The 20,202-nt window shown below is 49.1% G+C and overlaps 1 long non-coding RNA gene across 3 annotated transcripts in view; it reads left to right on the top strand.

Moving 5' to 3' along the window:
- LOC138351909 (uncharacterized) overlaps nt 1–20,202 on the top strand; it is a 254,195-nt gene that overhangs the window by 117,849 nt on the left and 116,144 nt on the right. For 2 of the 3 annotated variants that reach the window (XR_011222669.1, XR_011222671.1), the window contains exons 1-2: nt 3,174–3,321; nt 15,208–15,315. This is a non-coding gene — a long non-coding RNA (uncharacterized lncRNA). Of the gene's footprint in view, nt 1–3,173; nt 3,322–15,207; nt 15,316–20,202 lie in introns of those variants that run through there. The other variant, XR_011222670.1, reaches the window with a different exon arrangement.

The raw sequence follows: 20,202 nt of genomic DNA on the forward strand, positions 1-20,202 counted from the left end.
GGTCACCTCCCGTTGATTCTTGTATGTGTCAACAACCGCCCCAGGTTGTCAGGTCCTGCCCATGGCCACCCACATCCGCCCACACACCTGCTCTTTGAGGCGGGACCAAAGAGCCAGAGCTCAACCCCCGCAAACACAACTAGGTGAGTATACAGGAGCTGTAATGAAGATCCTGGCGCGTCCTGGCCAGGGTTCAAGAGGCAGCTCTAGTGAGCCAGCCATAACGAGGATTTTTGTCTTCGCATGTCGGTCTAATTCGCTGGCGAAGGCAAGACTCGCCTTCCATGACAGTCCTCGTGACGGGTGCAGGAAGCTTGTGTTTCTTAGAAAGTAGATTGTACTGAGCACAAGAGTCATTCGGAATCCTTCCCGGTAGGAGTGTATGGGGAGGCCTCTACCTTAGTGTATACAGGAGTCCTCCCACAAGAGGACTCACATCTCCCACTAAATAGCGTTTTCTGTTCTTTTAATATTCCTTCAATGGGTGATGGAGATATGGTGCTAATATACCCACACTTGAGAAGAAATGGAAGTGACGACGTTTCGGGCCGTCCTCAACCCTTATCAAGTTGTTCTGGAGACCTGGACTCATCACGTCAACCTTACCAAGTGGTGGCTGAGGAACAAGGGAGAGGGAGGCAGTGTAAGACAAGAGAGAGGGTGAGGCAGGAGGTGAGAGGTGACCGAAAAAGTCAAGCATGAAAGCGAAGTGAGCAGAAAGGGAAAAAGAGAAACGCGAAAAGTAATAAAAGGTGGAATAAGAGAGAGGGAACCAAGTAGAGACCCAGGAAGAGAGTGGAACAGTGAAGACGGGCGAGAACAGAGGAGCAGCAGTTCGCGAAGTCACATCATGATTACGAAAAACAAATAACACTATTTGGTTCTATTCTACCCCCTTTTCCAGAGAGGAGTTGAATGCTATACAAAGTATTACTTTAAAATCCGGAGTTGGAGCCCCTAAGGCAGTTCGTTGTTGACGTCGACCTCGTTCTGGCAGCTCTTGCGACGTTGCTGGAACCATGTGTATTGGCATTTGTCTTTCTATTGGATAATTTCAGCAACGTGGAGAGGGGGGACCTGCTGCATGGGTAACAGCTTCTCCATATCTACCTACCCAGGCTTTGCGCCCTATCAGGGCGCAACTCCATAGTCTTCCGAGACTGAAGGATGCCTCCTACTTTACACATTGCTTCTGTCGCCTATGATAGCAGCCACGGTGATATCTACGCCTAGTGCTTTCCTCACACTCGTTTCCCCTGGTTGATGATATCTCTTTCCTCTTCCTTGCTAGTGCCTGAGTATGAGACCTTCTCGTGGCTCGTATATACAACCAAGGGTAAATCATTCAAGAGTGCCCAGTGGGGGGTGCTCATTAAGCACAATACGCCAGCAAGTAGGTCACCTCTGGCGTGTTCCCGCCAGGACCACGAGAGCAGCCAGTCTGCTCCAACACAAAAACCTATTCAACGAATCTGTGTTAATCATTTCCTGGAGAAATAGAATTAATTACTACATGGCTTCATATCACAAAGGAAACGGGGACTAAACAAAAAATTGCGAAGGTAAATGAATTAACGGAGATTGATTAAAAGCAAGGATTGAAGGTATTGTATTGGATTGTAGTGGTATAGGATTGAGGGGGAGACTCATTGAGGCTTTAGGCTGTGTGGAGGCAAATTAAGGGGTGTGGGTTGAGTGCTTTGGTGTGAAGGGGGGAGGTGGAGGAGATGAGAGTGGAGATGATTGAACTCACTATTGTGGTTGGCTCCTCGAGGTATTGAGCTGGAAGACATAATTTCCATAAGAGAAAAATATGAATTAATTGTAATCCATGTAATCCTGGCAACACATCAATAGGTGGTGGATATGGCAACATTACATTAATAGCTGTGTGAATACGGCAGAACTAGATTAGTAGGTGTGCGTACATGGCAACACTACGTGGACAGAAGTGTGGATATAGCAACAAATGACTGGAAGGGACGTGTAGCATGACATGACATGACACAAGAGGCCTTTGAGTGCAGTTGGTGTTACTAGCAGGTGCCGGGCGACACAGCGCCACCTGTGCTGCTGAAGGCAACATCACACTAGCGCGGGAGAAAACATGACAAAACAAAACAAACGATTCAATATTTATGAAAAAAATAAATCTCACTGACGTCTTTTTGAACTGAAGAATTCTGTGAATATATTTGTTTTCAAATAAAGCTTAAAAAGGTTCTTTTAGTCAGGTTGGAATTTAAAATATATTTTTTCTAAAAGAAAACACGCGTTAAATACAGTAAGTGGTCCTTAAGAAGGTCTCAGCCCGTCCTCCTAAGGTTTCCCCAACGTCAAGAAACTGCCGTACTAAAGTGCTTTTATCCTAACCTACCAGATGACCCAAAACAGAAAACGGGACAGTATGTTAATTTCTGCGAGCCGCTATTATTTTCTAGTACGACAATTGTTGGCCTTAGAGAGAGTATACGTCAAAATGCGACGTTCTATTGGGAGGACGGATTAAGCCAGCAGCTGATAGTGTGTTGCTGGGCCAAGATTCAACGAGCAATTTAAGCACAAGTAGTTACGACCCTTTACATATTTTCTCAATCATTGGCGGCTTTGTTTACACTATTTATTAAAGAGCCTGTGAGCTCCGAAGCACTAAGAGGCTCTTTATGGCAATAATAATATTTGATTGGAAAGTTTCGATGCTCATAAACTCTTTTAATAAAGAAATGTATTTATTACATTTAAATAAATATAAACAAAGTCTCTAGAGATTGAGAAAAGATAAACTTCATAAATACTTGCGTAACGGCTTGATAAATCCGCCCCCAGCCCATCCCGCCATGCTCGTCCAGGGCGCCCGTGATCGACACACTGTTTGAGAAGTGTTCGAACATCATCATCAGCAGTGAGTCGTGTGTGTAAACAGTTTTTCATTCATAAACAAAGGGTTTTGGCGACTGGATTAACGAACATTTGCCCAATGTTTTGGTGACGGGTTAGTGAAGCCATTTGGCAAGAGTTCCCTTGGCTCTCCTGGGGCTCTGAGCTCAGGAATGGCTCTTGCTGATCCGAAACAAGGAGTGGATCTCTGAGCTGAGGAATGACTCTTGCTGATCCGAAGCAAGGAGTGGATCTCTCTTGAGTTCTGAGCTCTTAACATCAGTCACTGTTGTCCTCCCGCTATGACGGGTTGGTGCGTGGAGCTGCTGCTGTGTGTGTGTGTTGGGACGTGTCTGGGAGGAAGACCCAGGCAGCAGAAACAGAGGGACAGTTTGACATGGGAGCCACTTGGGCCGTGTCATGGTAGCGAGCGGTACACACGCGGTAAGTCTATGGTTACCCGTACAAACCGTAAACATGGTCTTGTAAGTGGAGATGTTTTGCAGGCGATGAGTCACAATAACGTGGCTAAAGTATGTTGACCAGACCACACACTAGGTGAAGGGACGACGACGTTTCGGTCCGTCCTGGACCATTCTCAAGTCGATGGCGATGTTTTTTGGGGGGGTTCGAGAAAATGAGGTGGCCGCCGTCCTCAACAACTTCCAAATACTGTTTATAAACTAAAAACACTACGTGCGACTGCCAGCTGATGACGTTCGAACTTTCTCGAACAGTGCTGTTCTCACGTCTCCGATCGAATGCTTTACCCAAGCACTAGAAATACAATTTGCCCAAAGAACCAAAACATCTACCCACACCTATTCTCGGTGTACTTAGGTGCCTAATACAAAATATGTAAAACCAATATATATATATTTTAGGAAATGTACAAGTTTTGAATAGCCAGCACCTTAAAGTTGACGAGTGCGTCTTTGGGGCGGCCTCTGCTGGGACGGGATAGCCTGATGACGGGCCGGAAACCGTCCACCTAAGCTGACGGTGGACGGTCTTTACATCATTGACCATGAGACGGCGGCCGGACTCAACCGTCTTCCTCCCTCCCTCCATCGTGAAGTATGTAGGGGGGGGGGGGTGAGAACAAACAAGTTAGCGATTGTAACAGCCGAAGCGTCAACCCCCTCCGGCCCCCTGGCCATTCAGCCTATCTCAGAGAGCCAATGTCTACAGGTCACTGCATAATTGGCCAGACGAACACACAACAATTGCTATTGTACATAATGCAACACATTATTTACCTCGTGGTCAAGAGAGTTATGCTGAAACAATTTTGTGGTTTTTCATAATGTTCAACATTTATCGTGATGCAGTTTCCTGTGTTGAACACATTCCCCAGTTTTTTTCCACCAAACACGTTGGCTTTCACAGAGCGCCTACACGCTAAACAAAAATTTGTTAAAATCATTGTTATTAATCTGAAATATAAATGGCGTTTTTTAATTTTTAAAATTTCTTTTGACCTAAATAGTATAAAGGCCAAAATAGAACGCAGTTTTATCTTTCTCTGTCTCTTTCTTTAACATCTCTCTTCCTCTAAGAGAATCTGATATGTACGTTCCGCTAACTAGGACTTATATATTATTATTACCCCAAACATTAATCTAACCGCTGATGGTTTCTTTACATGTATCTGATGTTGTTGTTGTTTAGATTCGCTACATGGAACAAAAAGTTCTAGGTAGCACGGGCTATGGTGAGCCCGTAGTGGACATGTATCCGAGGCAAAACTGTTGTGTGCATAGGTTTCTTCTTGGGCGGCGCCGGTCACGTGTAGGCAGGTTAGTGGGCCAGCCAGAGGGATAAGACCCGCGCACGAATATCCCTGCAAAAAAAAAAAAAAAAATTACAGGCAGAGATGGGATTCTACACAGTTTGAGTAGAATCTGTGTGTGTGTCTGTCAGAGACAAACGCACAGAGAGACAGCCTGAGTGTCTGTCTGCGTCTGTCTCTGACAGAAGGAAAGTGAGGTAAGAGAAAGTTGTCAGGTTCTCGCTTCTTCCCCCCCCCCTCCCCCGGCCAGGTAAGAATCAAGGGGGGTCTCCACACCCTCGCCTCCCCATTCCCACAATTCTCTCCCCAACCCCTTCTTATAAGAACATGAGAATTGGTGACACTGCAGCAAGCGTGTTGGTCACTGGTAGGCAGCTCTTGCACCCACCCACACACTCGTGTATGTCTAGCCTGCGCTTGAAACACTCCCGCGATAACATTATTTCCTTACCAGTATTTACCCTGAATTTTCTGAAATATAAAATTATGTAATTTCTATCAGGTGTCTTCTTAATGTGTTTCCCGTTAATGTATTTGGGTATTTCAATCGCGATATCCACTTTGACTTCGCCTTTCCAGGGGTCGTATATAGTTTGTGCATATAACTTGTCCTGGAGCCAGGCACGGCTACCCTGGAGCCAGGCACGGCTACCCTGGAGCCAGGCACGGCTACCCTGGAGCCAGGCACGGCTACCCTGGAGCCAGGCACGGCTACCCTGGAGCCAGGCACGGCTACCCTGGAGCCAGGCACGGCTACCCTGGAGCCAGGCACGGCTACCCTGGAGCCAGGCACGGCTACCCTGGAGCCAGGCACGGCTACCCTGGAGCCAGGCACGGCTACCCTGGAGCCAGGCACGGCTACCCTGGAGCCAGGCACGGCTACCCTGGAGCCAGGCACGGCTACCCTGGAGCCAGGCACGGCTGCCCTGGAGCCAGGCACGGCTGCCCTGGAGCCAGGCACGGCTGCCCTGGAGCCAGGCACGGCTACCCTGGAGCCAGGCACGGCTACCCTGGAGCCAGGCACGGCTACCCTGGAGCCAGGCACGGCTACCCTGGAGCCAGGCACGGCTACCCTGGAGCCAGGCACGGCTACCCTGGAGCCAGGCACGGCTACCCTGGAGCCAGGCACGGCTACCCTGGAGCCAGGCACGGCTACCCTGGAGCCAGGCACGGCTACCCTGGAGCCTGGCACGGCTACCCTGGAGCCTGGCACGGCTACCCTGGAGCCTGGCACGGCTACCCTGGAGCCTGGCACGGCTACCCTGGAGCCAGGCACGGCTACCCTGGAGCCAGGCACGGCTACCCTGGAGCCAGGCACGGCTACCCTGGAGCCTGGCACGGCTACCCTGGAGCCAGGCACGGCTACCCTGGAGCCAGGCACGGCTACCCTGGAGCCAGGCACGGCTACCCTGGAGCCAGGCACGGCTACCCTGGAGCCTGGCACGGCTACCCTGGAGCCAGGCACGGCTACCCTGGAGCCAGGCACGGCTACCCTGGAGCCAGGCACGGCTACCCTGGAGCCAGGCACGGCTACCCTGGAGCCTGGCACGGCTCCCCTGGAGCCTTGAGCCTGGACAGAGGCTCAAAGTTGAGTGTGCGGTGTACACCAAGATGCGTACACACGCACGGGAACGAGGTCAAGGCCAATTGTTTATCCTCTACGGCGGGCAAATGTCACGGGGTCGTCAACCCTTCCGAGGAGCTCTGATAATGGTGTCTTAAATCCCAAATTGCCTGGGCCGCGTTGCTTCTCCCTGATAGTTTACCTGATGGTGCTTCGCTAATTAGCCAATTCCCGCGTAATAGCTTGTCCGGCGGACATCGTTCTTCGTGGCCTCGAGAAATTAGCAATAGATTTAGCATTTGTGTGAGAGCTTTTGTTGTCATTCTGGCCGTTCCTCGTTTTCTATAATACAGTAACAATGTCTAGACACTTAATTGACGGCACGGACACACTTGCAGTTGACCTTGTTAGGTACTTGACATGAATAGGGAGACACATAGCAGTGTCTAAGTATTAACTGAGGGGGGGGGGGGACTTACCAGACGAGCCTAATTAACTTGGTTGCTCTCTGTTTACCTCCTATAGCTGTTGTCAGTGTACTTCACAAACCGCTACGGGGCTATTCATGCCCGTGCCACCTCTGTGGTGGCTTAATCTTCATCAATCAATCAATTCCCAAACCCTCTGGCTTCTCCGTGCTTGGTGAGTGGCAGCAGAGTCGTCGAGGCGTGTGTGCTCCCGGCACTTAATGTCTTCCTCGCCTCGTAATCAGTTAATCAATCTCCCGCTGGACCTGATGAGAGGAAGTCCTTGACTTACACGCTGCAGTTCTTCGGTAACCTTATCGCGGTCATCCATTTTGCTTTCCTCCTTCAAATCGACTTTGTTGCGTGGCTAAAATATCAAAGGGTGGCTTTGGTTCGAGGTTAAGTCGGCGTTAACAATGTGAATTGAACGTTGTTCTTGAATAGTGCCCACTGAGAGGTGTGTGTGTGTGGCTGGCCCACTGGGAGGTGTGTGTGTGTGGCTGGCCCACTGGGAGGTGTGTGTGTGTGTGGCTGGCCCACTGGGAGGTGTGTGTGTGTGTGTGGCTGGCCCACTGGGAGGTGTGTGTGTGTGTGTGGCTGGCCCACTGGGAGGTGTGTGTGTGTGTGTGTGGCTGGCCCACTGGGAGGTGTGTGTGTGTGTGTGGCTGGCCCACTGGGAGGTGTGTGTGTGTGTGTGTGGCTGGCCCACTGGGAGGTGTGTGTGTGTGTGTGTGGCTGGCCCACTGGGAGGTGTGTGTGTGTGTGTGTGGCTGGCCCACTGGGAGGTGTGTGTGTGTGTGTGTGGCTGGCCCACTGGGAGGTGTGTGGTGTGTGTGTGTGTGGCTGGCCCACTGGGAGGTGTGTGTGTGTGTGTGTGTGGCTGGCCCACTGGGAGGTGTGTGTGTGTGTGTGTGTGGCTGGCCCACTGGGAGGTGTGTGTGTGTGTGTGTGTGGCTGGCCCACTGGGAGGTGTGTGTGTGTGTGTGTGTGGCTGGCCCACTGGGAGGTGTGTGTGTGTGTGTGTGTGTGTGGCTGGCCCACTGGGAGGTGTGTGTGTGTGTGGCTGGCCCACTGGGAGGTGTGTGTGTGTGTGTGTGTGTGTGGCTGGCCCACTGGGAGGTGTGTGTGTGTGTGTGTGTGGCTGGCCCACTGGGAGGTGTGTGTGTGTGTGTGTGTGGCTGGCCCACTGGGAGGTGTGTGTGTGTGTGTGTGTGGCTGGCCCACTGGGAGGTGTGTGTGTGTGTGTGTGTGTGTGGCTGGCCCACTGGGAGGTGTGTGTGTGTGTGTGTGTGTGGCTGGCCCACTGGGAGGTGTGTGTGTGTGTGTGTGTGTGTGGCTGGCCCACTGGGAGGTGTGTGTGTGTGTGTGTGTGTGTGTGGCTGGCCCACTGGGAGGTGTGTGTGTGTGTGTGTGTGTGTGGCTGGCCCACTGGGAGGTGTGTGTGTGTGTGTGTGTGTGTGTGGCTGGCCCACTGGGAGGTGTGTGTGTGTGTGTGTGTGTGTGGCTGGCCCACTGGGAGGTGTGTGTGTGTGTGTGGCTGGCCCACTGGGAGGTGTGTGTGTGTGTGTGTGTGTGGCTGGCCCACTGGGAGGTGTGTGTGTGTGGCTGGCCCACTGGGAGGTGTGTGTGTGTGTGTGTGTGTGGCTGGCCCACTGGGAGGTGTGTGTGTGTGGCTGGCCCACTGGGAGGTGTGTGTGTGTGTGTGGCTGGCCCACTGGGAGGTGTGTGTGTGTGTGTGGCTGGCCCACTGGGAGGTGTGTGTGTGGCTGGCCCACTGGGAGGTGTGTGTGTGTGTGTGTGGCTGGCCCACTGGGAGGTGTGTGTGTGTGTGTGTGGCTGGCCCACTGGGAGGTGTGTGTGTGTGTGTGGCTGGCCCACTGGGAGGTGTGTGTGTGTGTGTGTGGCTGGCCCACTGGGAGGTGTGTGTAAATTTTTTTTTTTAAATTTTGCCCCGAGGGGCGAGTTTATTGGGCAGCGCCACTCATCTTGTGAGTGGACATACCGCCATAGCAGCATGTACAACACTCCCCAATAGGAAGAAAACCCGCTGGGTTGTTCATCCTGTCACTTGTACCCAGACACAGCTGGGACTTGCTTAACTGTCTCAAGTGAACAGCTCCTCAAACAAGAAGATTAACATTTATCAACCCTTAAAAGCTTACGTTATCTTGCGGGTGCAAAATGGGGAAATCTTTTAAGAACAGTATCAATATTTGACAAATAGTGTTTTCCTAACTCAAACAATGTGGGGTTTATTATTCTACAGTTATTCCTAATGTCTCTCAGGTGTTCACATTCACGTAGATAGTGGTCAAGGCGGTGTCCATCACTCTCACCACAGATTCTGCAACTTCGCTGATCAACTGTTGTTTCCATTCCAAATCTCCATGGATATTTGTATCCAAGACGAATTCTCGCTATTACAGATTCTCTCACTCGTCGTCCTCCTCTTCGGCCATACTGATTGGGATTGCCAGCTGCAACCATGTTGTACCATCGTACAGATTCACTGGTTTGTGCTTCTATCCTCCTTTCCTCAGTTACCTTGTCACGGTGATGTTGCCTGATAATACCTCTAATTTGTAGTTGAGTCTTGGGTATGAAGTATTCAATATGGTCTCCTTCAGCGCCTTCAGCAGCCAGCACATCTGCTCGTTCATTCCCACATATTCCAACATGGGAGGGGATCCACAGAAACTTGATGACTCTTCCCTGATTGGTAAGTACTCTCACAGCTCTCTTGATTTCAGCGACTATTGCAAGATTTTCTGCCTGATTTTTACTTAGGCTTTGCAGTGCTGCTTTTGAATCGGTGCAAATCACTGCACCATTAGTGTTCCGTTCAAGAAACCTTAACGCCATAACAATGGCAGTTAGCTCTGCTTGCGTTGAAGAGGCATAGTTCTCAATACGTGCTTTTTCTTCATTTCTGCGTTGGAAGGTATTATCCTTGATTACCGTGTATGCTGCACCAGCCCTGCCATTGATAGGATTAGATGACCCGTCAGTGTAGATTTGATCTAGTTCATCTCCGGCTTCTTTATAAATGTCCTCGAGATACTTGTGCCTCATTTCTTGTGGTATCATGTTGGATTTTTTCATTGCCATTTCATTGATGATGATCTTGCATGAGTCATCCTCCCAGGGAGGTAACCTCTCTACAGGCAGGAGCTCACGGGCTTGCTCAAGCAGGTGAAGCTCTTCAAGGTAGCAGACTGCTCTGTGATGCCATTTTTTGCTTCTCCTGTTTCCCCTGAAAGTAGCACAGAGCTCAGTTTTTTCTTGGCAATATCATTGTAATGGGGATCTCTGGCTATCCTAATTGCAAGCTTAGCATTCAGCTCCTGAATTCTGCTTTTAATACTGGGAAGGGACAACTCCTCTCGTAGATTAGACGATCGTGTGTGTGTGTGTGTGTGTGGCTGGCCCACTCGGAGGTGTGTGTGTGGCTGGCTGGCCCACTGGGAGGTGTGTGTGTGTGTGGCTGGCCCACTGGGAGGTGTGTGTGTGTGTGGCTGGCCCACTGGGAGGTGTGTGTGTGTGTGGCTGGCCCACTGGGAGGTGTGTGTGTGTGTGGCTGGCCCACTGGGAGGTGTGTGTGTGTGTGGCTGGCCCACTGGGAGGTGTGTGTGTGTGTGGCTGGCCCACTGGGAGGTGTGTGTGTGTGTGGCTGGCCCACTGGGAGGTGTGTGTGTGTGTGGCTGGCCCACTGGGAGGTGTGTGTGTGTGTGGCTGGCCCACTGGGAGGTGTGTGTGTGTGTGGCTGGCCCACTGGGAGGTGTGTGTGTGTGTGGCTGGCCCACTGGGAGGTGAGTGTGTGTGTGGCTGGCCCACTGGGAGGTGAGTGTGTGTGTGGCTGGCCCACTGGGAGGTGAGTGTGTGTGGGGCTGGCCCACTGGGAGGTGTGTGTGTGGGGCTGGCCCACTGGGAGGTGTGTGTGTGGGGCTGGCCCACTGGGAGGTGTGTGTGTGGGGCTGGCCCACTGGGAGGTGTGTGTGTGGGGCTGGCCCACTGGGAGGTGTGTGTGTGGGGCTGGCCCACTGGGAGGTGTGTGTGTGGGGCTGGCCCACTGGGAGGTGTGTGTGTGGGGCTGGCCCACTGGGAGGTGTGTGTGTGGGGCTGGCCCACTGGGAGGTGTGTGTGTGGGGCTGGCCCACTGGGAGGTGTGTGTGTGGGGCTGGCCCACTGGGAGGTGTGTGTGTGGGGCTGGCCCACTGGGAGGTGTGTGTGTGGGGCTGGCCCACTGGGAGGTGTGGCTGGCCCATTGGCTGTTAACTCGCTTCTGTCATATCTAAGCGGTGAGTGAGTGAGTGAGTGAGTGACTCACATTGGCTCTAGTAAGGGTATATCCAACGTGTTTAACAGCGCAGAAGTTAAACTAGATATAATCTTACTCAAGCCAACTTACCAGTCTATGACAGGTAAGTTGGCTTACCAGTCATAAACACTCGTCCACCGTCTGAGGAATAAAGTAACCTTGATGGGCCAGTCAGACGCTTAGAGCCCGAGCAATACCCATCAGTATCCCTGAATAGACATCAATGGACTGCTCGTACCTCGTCCCCTCGGTATACTTTCTTCGCTGGATAAACACGCAGGATTCATACTTTCCCTTCACGCTTGTCTGTTATACACGGCTTTAGAAATTACCTACGCGTCGTGTCTACCAATTTTGTCCAGCCTTCACGGGAAGCCTCCGTTTCCCAGTGAGTTGTGGCTTTGAAAACGGGTGAATATTAGCTTGGCAGAAGATCCCGCCTCCAAAAATGTGAGAGTGGATGATAGCGAAGTTTGCTGTCGCCGCTGCCAGCAGTGTAAACAAACACATCAGAGGGTGTTGGCCCCATACCACGTGGCTCCTCCGATACCGCCGAATTCCTCGGGCACCAAGTGGCTCGGAGTAGGATAATAACCGTTACCGATAACCATTGTGCACTCTTAAGTCACATACGCAAGAGTTAGGCGGGTAGACAGTGTCTTCAGGCTAGTACTTTACCTCAAAGCTAATGGGAGTGGGTGGAATTGTAGACGAAGCAGTGAGTCAATTGTGGGTTCATAAACATTGATATATGAGACGATCCTTGACGCAATAAGACGAGACCACCAGTATGGCGAAAGCGTTGGGATCACAAGTTCAATGTTGTAGAGCAACCTGTTGGTGGGTACTGTAGGAAACAGAAGAGAGAGCCTGGAGATTTAAGTTTAGAAAGTGAAAAACGACCTGTTGGAAGGTTTTAAGTTTGAGCCTTGAAACTTGGGGTCAATATAATGGTCAAACTTGGTGGGTTGTTGAGGTTTGGTTGTAGGAATGTTGGTATGAGTGCCCGTGGGATTGTAGCCCAGGAGCTGAAGCTTGGACAGTAGGACGAAGAGCGTTTATAAATAGTGTGAAGAGTCTCTAAGATTGGACGAAGTTCTAAGGTTGTATATAATGATGATGGTTGGGTTGACGACTCGGGAAAGTTCTGTCTAAAACGTACTCGAACCCAATCAGATGAGTAATCATGGTTTCTCAGATTAAAATGTTACATATCGTTTTAACATAAATCATGCAGGTGCACCCTGCAATGTTATAGGTCAATTGTGCAACTCGTCTTGCAAAAAAAATGAAAACAAAATATCTTCCAGCTGTGTGCGCCTGCGCGCGCGCGCCGACATTTCCTCAACGCCATAACACGGAGGTAGTGCAACCATGGCTTATGTTGCAAGGTGACTCATCGTTCGCTTGGGTGCAACACCCACACGTCTCTCTTCAAAAAATATGAGACTGGTCTTGCCCTTTGATTCTCTGGCTGACGTCAAAGCTCCCTACTATATATTAATAATTCATTGGCCGGAGAAATACTAATAATTGATAATATTGGCCGGAGTAGCAGGTAATAACATTGCTAGATTGTTAGTGTTAAACGGAAGATTAATGTTTACGCGACCAAAGCTCAAAAAAAAAATCCTCGGTATTATGGGGGATTTTTTTTTTTAACACTTGAAACGTCGTCGTTTCTCCGTCTCCTGAGTTGTGGTTTGGTCGTCATTTCTTCAGCGACGTTGTGACTCGTCTCTATATCAAACTACAAGTATTTTTCTCCTTCAGACTTCTCATAAGATTTCCTGTCTGTCACATTTTCTGGGGGCATTTCATATTTTACATTACATTTTATTCCGTGTGTAATGGTCACGCTGGTTGGAAGGTCATCTTAACATTTCGTGTCCTCCCTAAGATGTTGAGTGGGAAAGTTGCTATCTGTTGTGTTTGGTAGCTTTCTTCTCCACGTCTCTCTCCTGTCTCGCAGGTTCAGTGTAGTTTCCTCATGGATGAAAACTTAAGTCATGTATGACTCTTAGCTAGACTCTCGGGTGGTTTGCGTTTTCTGTGGTTTCTTGAAAGATTTCTCTGTTGGCTCTTATTTGTCTCTTGAAACTCTTGACTGGATACACACGAGATATTGGATCTGCTGTTTTCTGGACGGCTGCATTTATCTCTCCACCACCAACATCTCCCTCTTCCCCCCTCCCCCCCCCCCCCCCTCTCTCTCTCTCTCTCTCTCTCTCTCTCTCTCTCTCTCTCTCTCTCTCTCACTCCTTCGATATAATCCCAGTATGCATTTGCAGCTTCTATAGTTCCTCATAATTCACTCCCAACTTGATCAGTGGTGTCACTCCTCCTATGTTGTCTGCTTCGACTGTCTAATTACCCCACAGTAATGAGGCTTCTGCAATCATTTCCTCCTCCACTCTTGTTAAGACTTTGAGGCTGTTTTGTCCAAGGAGTTTCTTGACTTAGTCTCTGATGGGGGTCATATTAGTAGTGCTGCTTGTGGGAGTCGTGTCATTAGTGGGGAGGGGGGAGGTTATGAGATCGTCTGGTGGGAAGGAAATGATGAGGTAAGAGGGTTACCATGTCTGGGGAGATGATTATAGGCAGGATAATGGTAGATCCCTGTCATGGGGGGGAGGGGGAGGGCTCGGTGGTGAAGGGAGGGGGGGGGATGAGCATAGGTGTATATGAATGTGTATATGATAAATATACTGTGACGGTGTGTGGTATCGCAGCTACACTGAACCAAGGTGGTATGGCTGTCACACAAACAAAAATGCTTCTATTAGCCCTTAGTGTTTTAAAGTCACAAGTAAACAAAAGTGAAAATCATCAAATAATTAAAACAATTTACTGAAATATTAAAAAAATGGCACCTAAGAAAACTTGGCGATCATACCCTTCAAAGGTGAGCAAAATAATATGAAAATTAATAAACTGTGCAAGTAATACAATGAAAATAATACAGGAGTAAATACCTGTGGTGGTAAAGACCACTACCAGACCAGACCAGACCAGCACACGACGGTGGCTGTAGGCAGACGGTGCTGTGGGAGGCTAAGGTGATCCAAGAGCACTGAGAGAGAGACTGGCTCTCCAAGGTTGTTGTTGTTCAAGATTTGCTACTTGGAACAAAAAGTTCCAGGTAGCACGGGCTATGGTGAGCCGGTAGTGGACTTGCCTGGCACAGGAGCGGAGCTGTGATTGGCTCTCTGGGAGGCGGTGCCCTTTATATAGTCTGGCGGTGATGACGTGACAGCCAGTGTCAAGGCAAGGTGGTAACAAGCGCTACTAGTAAGCTGTTAGTTTGTGGCTGGCGGCACCTTTGTGTTGAGCTGCACCACTGCTGGTTGAAGGAGGCTAACTGCTTGTTTGTGAAGGCAAACTACCGGTTAGCAGAGGCGCCCGGCTTGCCGCCGAGTCGTACCCAGCGGTGTCAGGCGGTGCCAGGCCCTGGGGGGGGGTTACGGAGAGGTGGCAGGACTGATGACTCGTCTGGGCTGAAGTAGAGGTGAATTTCCAGTACAGAGGCATTGAGGAAAGGGTACAGAGGGTAGAACTTCCAGTACAGAGGTTAGGAAAGACAGTTCCACTGCTATGCGCGGGAATCACGTGACACTACACATCCAGCCCCGCTCCTGTGCCGGGTAAGTCGACTACGGGCTCACCATAGCCCGTGTTACTTGAAACATTTTGTTCCGAGTAATGAATCTAAAACTACAACAACGTTTAAATATATTGAAAATTCTTTTACGAATAATCCATCCCATCCTCCTATAATAATAGTACTTTAGCAACTATTTGGTTGAACGTACGACAATGGACTGTTTCAACCAACAATGTTTACATTTCATACCCTTAATTTTGTAGCGCATGGAAAAAACACCATTCCTGGGCCAAGTACATCATGTGTGTGTACAGTGTAAGGCCTAAGATAACAGATATTAATCCCATGATTGCTTGAACAGGATAGATTGTTTACTATGTATCAATATGCCATTTCAGATAATTCAGTATTCAAAATCAAAATTTTGGGTGGATCCAAAAGTCCATTTTTCTCCGTTTGACCAAATAGTTCCTATAGCCTCTTATCAATGCCGGAGGGAGGACTGGGATAATCCCATTTGTTCATGGGATAATGGCTTTAACAATGGATCTCGACCAATGACCAGAGTCCTCGGTCCTGCCACAGGTGAGGACGACGCCGGGACCTTCACATGATGAACGACGAGTCCTTGGCAGAGCGGCTGAAGATCGTACTGGCACTCGTCGCCTTCCGTAAGGAGCCGCCGGCTTTAAGGTAGGTGCAGACTCCTTTTCTCTGCCCCCCCCCCCTCCCTCTCTTAGCCCTGTGGCTCTGTGCATAACCCTTGATAAGGACACTTAACCCGAGGGCTGGAGAACATGGCTAATGTGGCGTATAGTGGCTAATGTTTTCGTGTGAATACCCATCTGGTGTTAGTGCGGCCTTGCCACTAGCAAGGTGTTAATATTACCATATCAAGCTGTGGCTTCCAGGACCTCCCAAATTGTCTCAGAGTGGACGGAGTTGACCTGGGACGTATCGACCTGTCCATTGTCAGGGAGGGTAAGGGGGGGGGGTTAAATGGCAGGGTACGGCCATTGAGACAGTGCCAACGGACAGTGCCTGTCTCTCATTTAACTTCTCAGTGGTAGTTTAGTATTGTCCTGGTGCCCCCGCCGGCGAGAGGGCGCTGCTGGTGTGTTGGTAGCGTTGGGAACCTCTTGTCAACGCTTATACGCAGCGCTAGTCCAGGTATGTCAAACGTTCACCGAGCGTTGATCTTGCCTCGCCAGATAGGCGTGTACCCATAGCTGAGAGCAGCTATGGGTACACGCCTATCTGGCCACGACCTTGTCGTGCCAACGTCAACGCCACTATAACCTTGTGTCGTTATCTGCGTCGACATGAAGCTGTTGACGTTTGGCTACATTAACTGCATCGGCAAGCCCAGAAAACTCATTAATTTGATGAGCCTCCCGACATGTGTGTATATCAGCCCAAGACTTGTTAAGTCAGCCGTCTCAACTGTCTTCCTACCAGCTAATTACCTTCCCCCCCACACTTTAATTAACAAAACTAATTACCATCCCCTGCGCCTTAATTAACTGACCTAATAGTAATTAAGACAACCTCTTCAAGCACTCGAAAGTCGTGTGTAAAAAAAACCCAGTATTTACAACATGCTAACGCCCTGTTGAGGTTTATATATTTTTTTATTTTTTTATTTTAAGGGAGTGGTGAGCCAACTTAAACGTCTGCAAGTTGCTTCCTGCGTCAGGAGTGACGCAGGAAGACGTTGGCTTCAACAAACATTAAAATAAATCGTTACAGTGAAAGGACGAGTGGAATATTGAATAAATCAGAGGAAGAGGTCAGTGACCCCCCCTCACTTACCACGGGGGGGGGGGGGGGGGGGTGAGGGGTAGCTCGGGGGTTGTGGGGGGGGGGGAGGTACCCTATTTCCCCCCGTCCCCAATGTAGGGGGCGTAGGGAGGGGCAAGTGACAGTGTAGGGTGACACTGTCTGTCACTGTTAAGTATGCAGGCCGGACGCTCACCCCCCCCCCCTTCCTCCCAGGGTGTACATATTTTTTACACTGAGGAAAAAAATAGGGGATTGTAATCCCCCTTCCTCTCGGTAGCTGGGGGAGAGGATGGGTTCCCAGCTGTTCAGGACAGGAAGATGGAGGTTCTAAGCTTAGGGGGGGGGGGGGTCGGGATTATAGTACGGTGGTGGTGGGGGGGGGGGTTCCTAGGACAGGTCCCCGTGACCCCACCCAGTGTTCTACACACCTGGTTTACCTGTAAATATCGAATAATAAAGTTTTATCGATATACAAATAAGAGGGATTGTGGACATTAAATAATATAATGTCTTGTATCCACTAAATATAATTATGACCAGCGTGATGGCAACTCTACAGTGACGTCATGAGTGATACATAAGACTAAAGGACACTACAGGTGGTCTCTTTAAGTCATTATTCCAATAACTCATTCATTATATATATGTACATTGCATTACTACATGTATATATAATAACCTACGCTTGAAACAATAGTGATTTTGTATATTTTGTGGCCAGATAACTGGTTCATAACTATTCTTCCATCCGCCCAAACCAGTGCTTGCCAAAGTCTTGTATATATAATGCGAACAAGCTTGAATGGTCCCCAAGCATATATGCGAATGAAAACTCCACACCCCAGAAGTGACTCGAACCCGGACCACCAGGAGCGCAATGCAACTGGTGTACATGGTACCTTAAACCACTCGACCATCCTCATAAAGTGAGGTGATTTGATGAAATAATTATGCCCAAGATTACCATCAAAGTTCCGTCGGGACGGTGGTTCAAACAGGCTCGGCTATCATCGTCTTTTGTACGGTCACTGATGGTCGAGTGGTTTAAGGTACCATGTACACCAGTTGCATTGTGCTCCTGGCGGTCTGGGTTCGAGTCACTTCTGGGGTGTGGAGTTTTCATTCGCATATATGCTTGGGGACCATTCAAGCTTATTCGTATTAAATATAATAAAATATAATAATTCGTTTTTTTTTTGTAATCTAAACTTATCGCTCAGATATCCCTTGTTCATGTTCGATTTTATGTAGATATGCTCAACAGGCAATTAATACTCCCCTAGTTAGACTCTTCCAGTCCATTTATATACTTAAATTTCCCTAGAAGATATTAGTTAACGGAGGACAAATGCCCTAACAGGACCAGGCTCCAGGGGTGCCGGACACCGTGCACGTGTTCCCAAGGTGAGGGGCTGGAGACGCAGTGGTGGCGTGAACACAGTATTATCCCTCGACGGCATCAAGCCAGTCGACTGCCCCTCTAGGGAGGAGGGGAAGGGAACTATCAGAAGAGAGGGCGTTGTTGTCGTTTTAGATTCAGCTACTTGGAACAAGTTCAAAGTAGCACGGGCTATGGTGAGCCCGTAGTGGGCTTACCTGGCACAGGAGCGGTTCCGTCTGGTATTGTTGAAGAGAGGGCCAAGCCATTACGACTATATAGCACTTGGAAGGGGTCAGGGTAAGGATTTTGGAAGAGACGGGGGAAGGAAGGAATGGTGCCCAACCACTAATGGACAGTCGGGGATTGAACGTCGACCTGCATGAAGCGAAACCGTCGCTCTACCGTCCAGCCCAAGAGGTTGGGAGAAAACTATTTGTCGAGGTTAAAGAGAGAGAAATTAACGGGTCGAATATAAACTTGCGTTAGACTTAAGTCTGTTTCACAACCAAAGATCACATTCACTCACAAAATAAAAACACCACTTACGGGCTATTCATGTCTGTGCCACCTCTTGCGTGGCTAAATCTTTAATCAGTCAATGTTAAGTCTGTCATGTGCGGTGTTCTGCCAAGGTTGAGAGGCGGCGGTGAGTGGATGTCGAGAGCGGTTGGCATAAACCATCGTCTGGAAGTATTGCTTGAATACTACTCCACCATTCACTGATAACAGAGACTCTTACATCGACATGAGCGCCAGGGAGGTCCGTCTCCCGAGGGAGGAGGAGGAGGCAGCTATTGCACATACAGGGGACAAAGACCTTAAACAGATAGTGATACGGGTGTAAATAACAGGAAATAACATACAAATAACTGAAAATGGGGAAAACACGTGTCATAGTCATATATTTTATTATATGACGGCACGTAAATTATGTCTGTCGGTATATATATCATACCAACAGACATTAACCTTGTTAACAACAGACATCATTTACGTGTCGTCATATACTAACGTATATGACTACAACATGTGTGTTCTCCATTTTCAGTTATATCTTGTATTTTCCTCCGTTATCCATACTAACTCCAGAAGTGTATGGAAGAAGATGGGAGGCCTCAGAACACTGGCGTGTACTGAAATGTTAGACGTAATAACACTTAAACATGGAGGAATAGATCTACTAGAGGGACCTCCTGCTCGAGCACCACATCAAGGGATGCAAGCCTTCAGGTTGACACAGATAACACAACACAAGAGACGGAGTGACTGTCTGTACGAAACAAAGGTGCGAAATAACGGGCGGGCGATTATACAGTGTAGCTAACCTCACTAGCAATAGTGAGGACGACGTCCGTATGGTGAGTGTTGGTATAGTGAGGACGACGTCCGTATGGTGAGTGTTGGTATAGTGAGGACGACGTCCGTATGGTGAGTGTGTAGGTATAATGAGGACGACGTCCGTATGGTGAGTGTGTAGGTATAGTGAGGATGGTCGTCGCGGGCAAGAGGAATAGAACTATTCATATTCTTGAAGTAATAAAGAGAACAGATAATGACCAGACCACACACTAGAATGTGAAGGGACGACGACGTTTCGGTCCGTCCTGGACCATTCTCAAGTCGATCAATCGACTTGAGAATGGTCCAGGATGGACCGAAACGTGGTCGTCCCTTCACCTTGTAGTGTGTGGTCTGGTCACCATACTTGAGCCACGTTATTGTGACTCATCGCCTGCAAGAGAACAGATCATTTTAAGTGATAAAAAGTGTTGGCCGAGGTAGCCCCGGCTATTAATTACAGCAGTATTCATACGAATTACCGCCGTCCTCCCAGTGTTAATAGTGTGTGTAATTGAAAACAAACAGTGATAATGGTAATTAGCATTTTGCGGGGTAGGGGGGGGGGGAGGAGGACTGTTATACATGGTCGTTACTGGCCGCTCGTTTCAGTGTAGCGGCATTATTGATGAAATTTGTGGTGGTAGTTGGTTGGGACTCGTGTGGTCTTTGGGGATGGGGGGGGGGGGGGGGGGGGAGTGCCCGCGACCTCACATCAACCGGCTCCATGACCTTCAGTCATTACATTTCGGTTTTCTTTTGATGTTAAAATAAGCAATATTCCATAATATAAATATGTAAAACGCTTTTAGAAATTGTAATATTCCGTTTAAATGCATATATTATTAAGCACTTTATTTTTGTGCGTCTAATATAGAAAATTGAAGGGCTGATGTTGACGATAGTGAGAAGTGGGCAGCAGAAGCCGTATGGTGGTGAAGTTATCCCTCGGTGTATAATGGAAATGAAATCTTAATTGTTGTTTGTATCAACACTCCTCGGCTCCCATACATCTTCCCATGTCTCTTAATCCTCCCTTAACATCACCCATTCTTCGCCCATGAGATCTATAACCTCGC

This window comes from Procambarus clarkii, chromosome 51 (assembly GCF_040958095.1).
Source record: "Procambarus clarkii isolate CNS0578487 chromosome 51, FALCON_Pclarkii_2.0, whole genome shotgun sequence".
Lineage (NCBI taxonomy): Eukaryota > Metazoa > Arthropoda > Malacostraca > Decapoda > Cambaridae > Procambarus > Procambarus clarkii.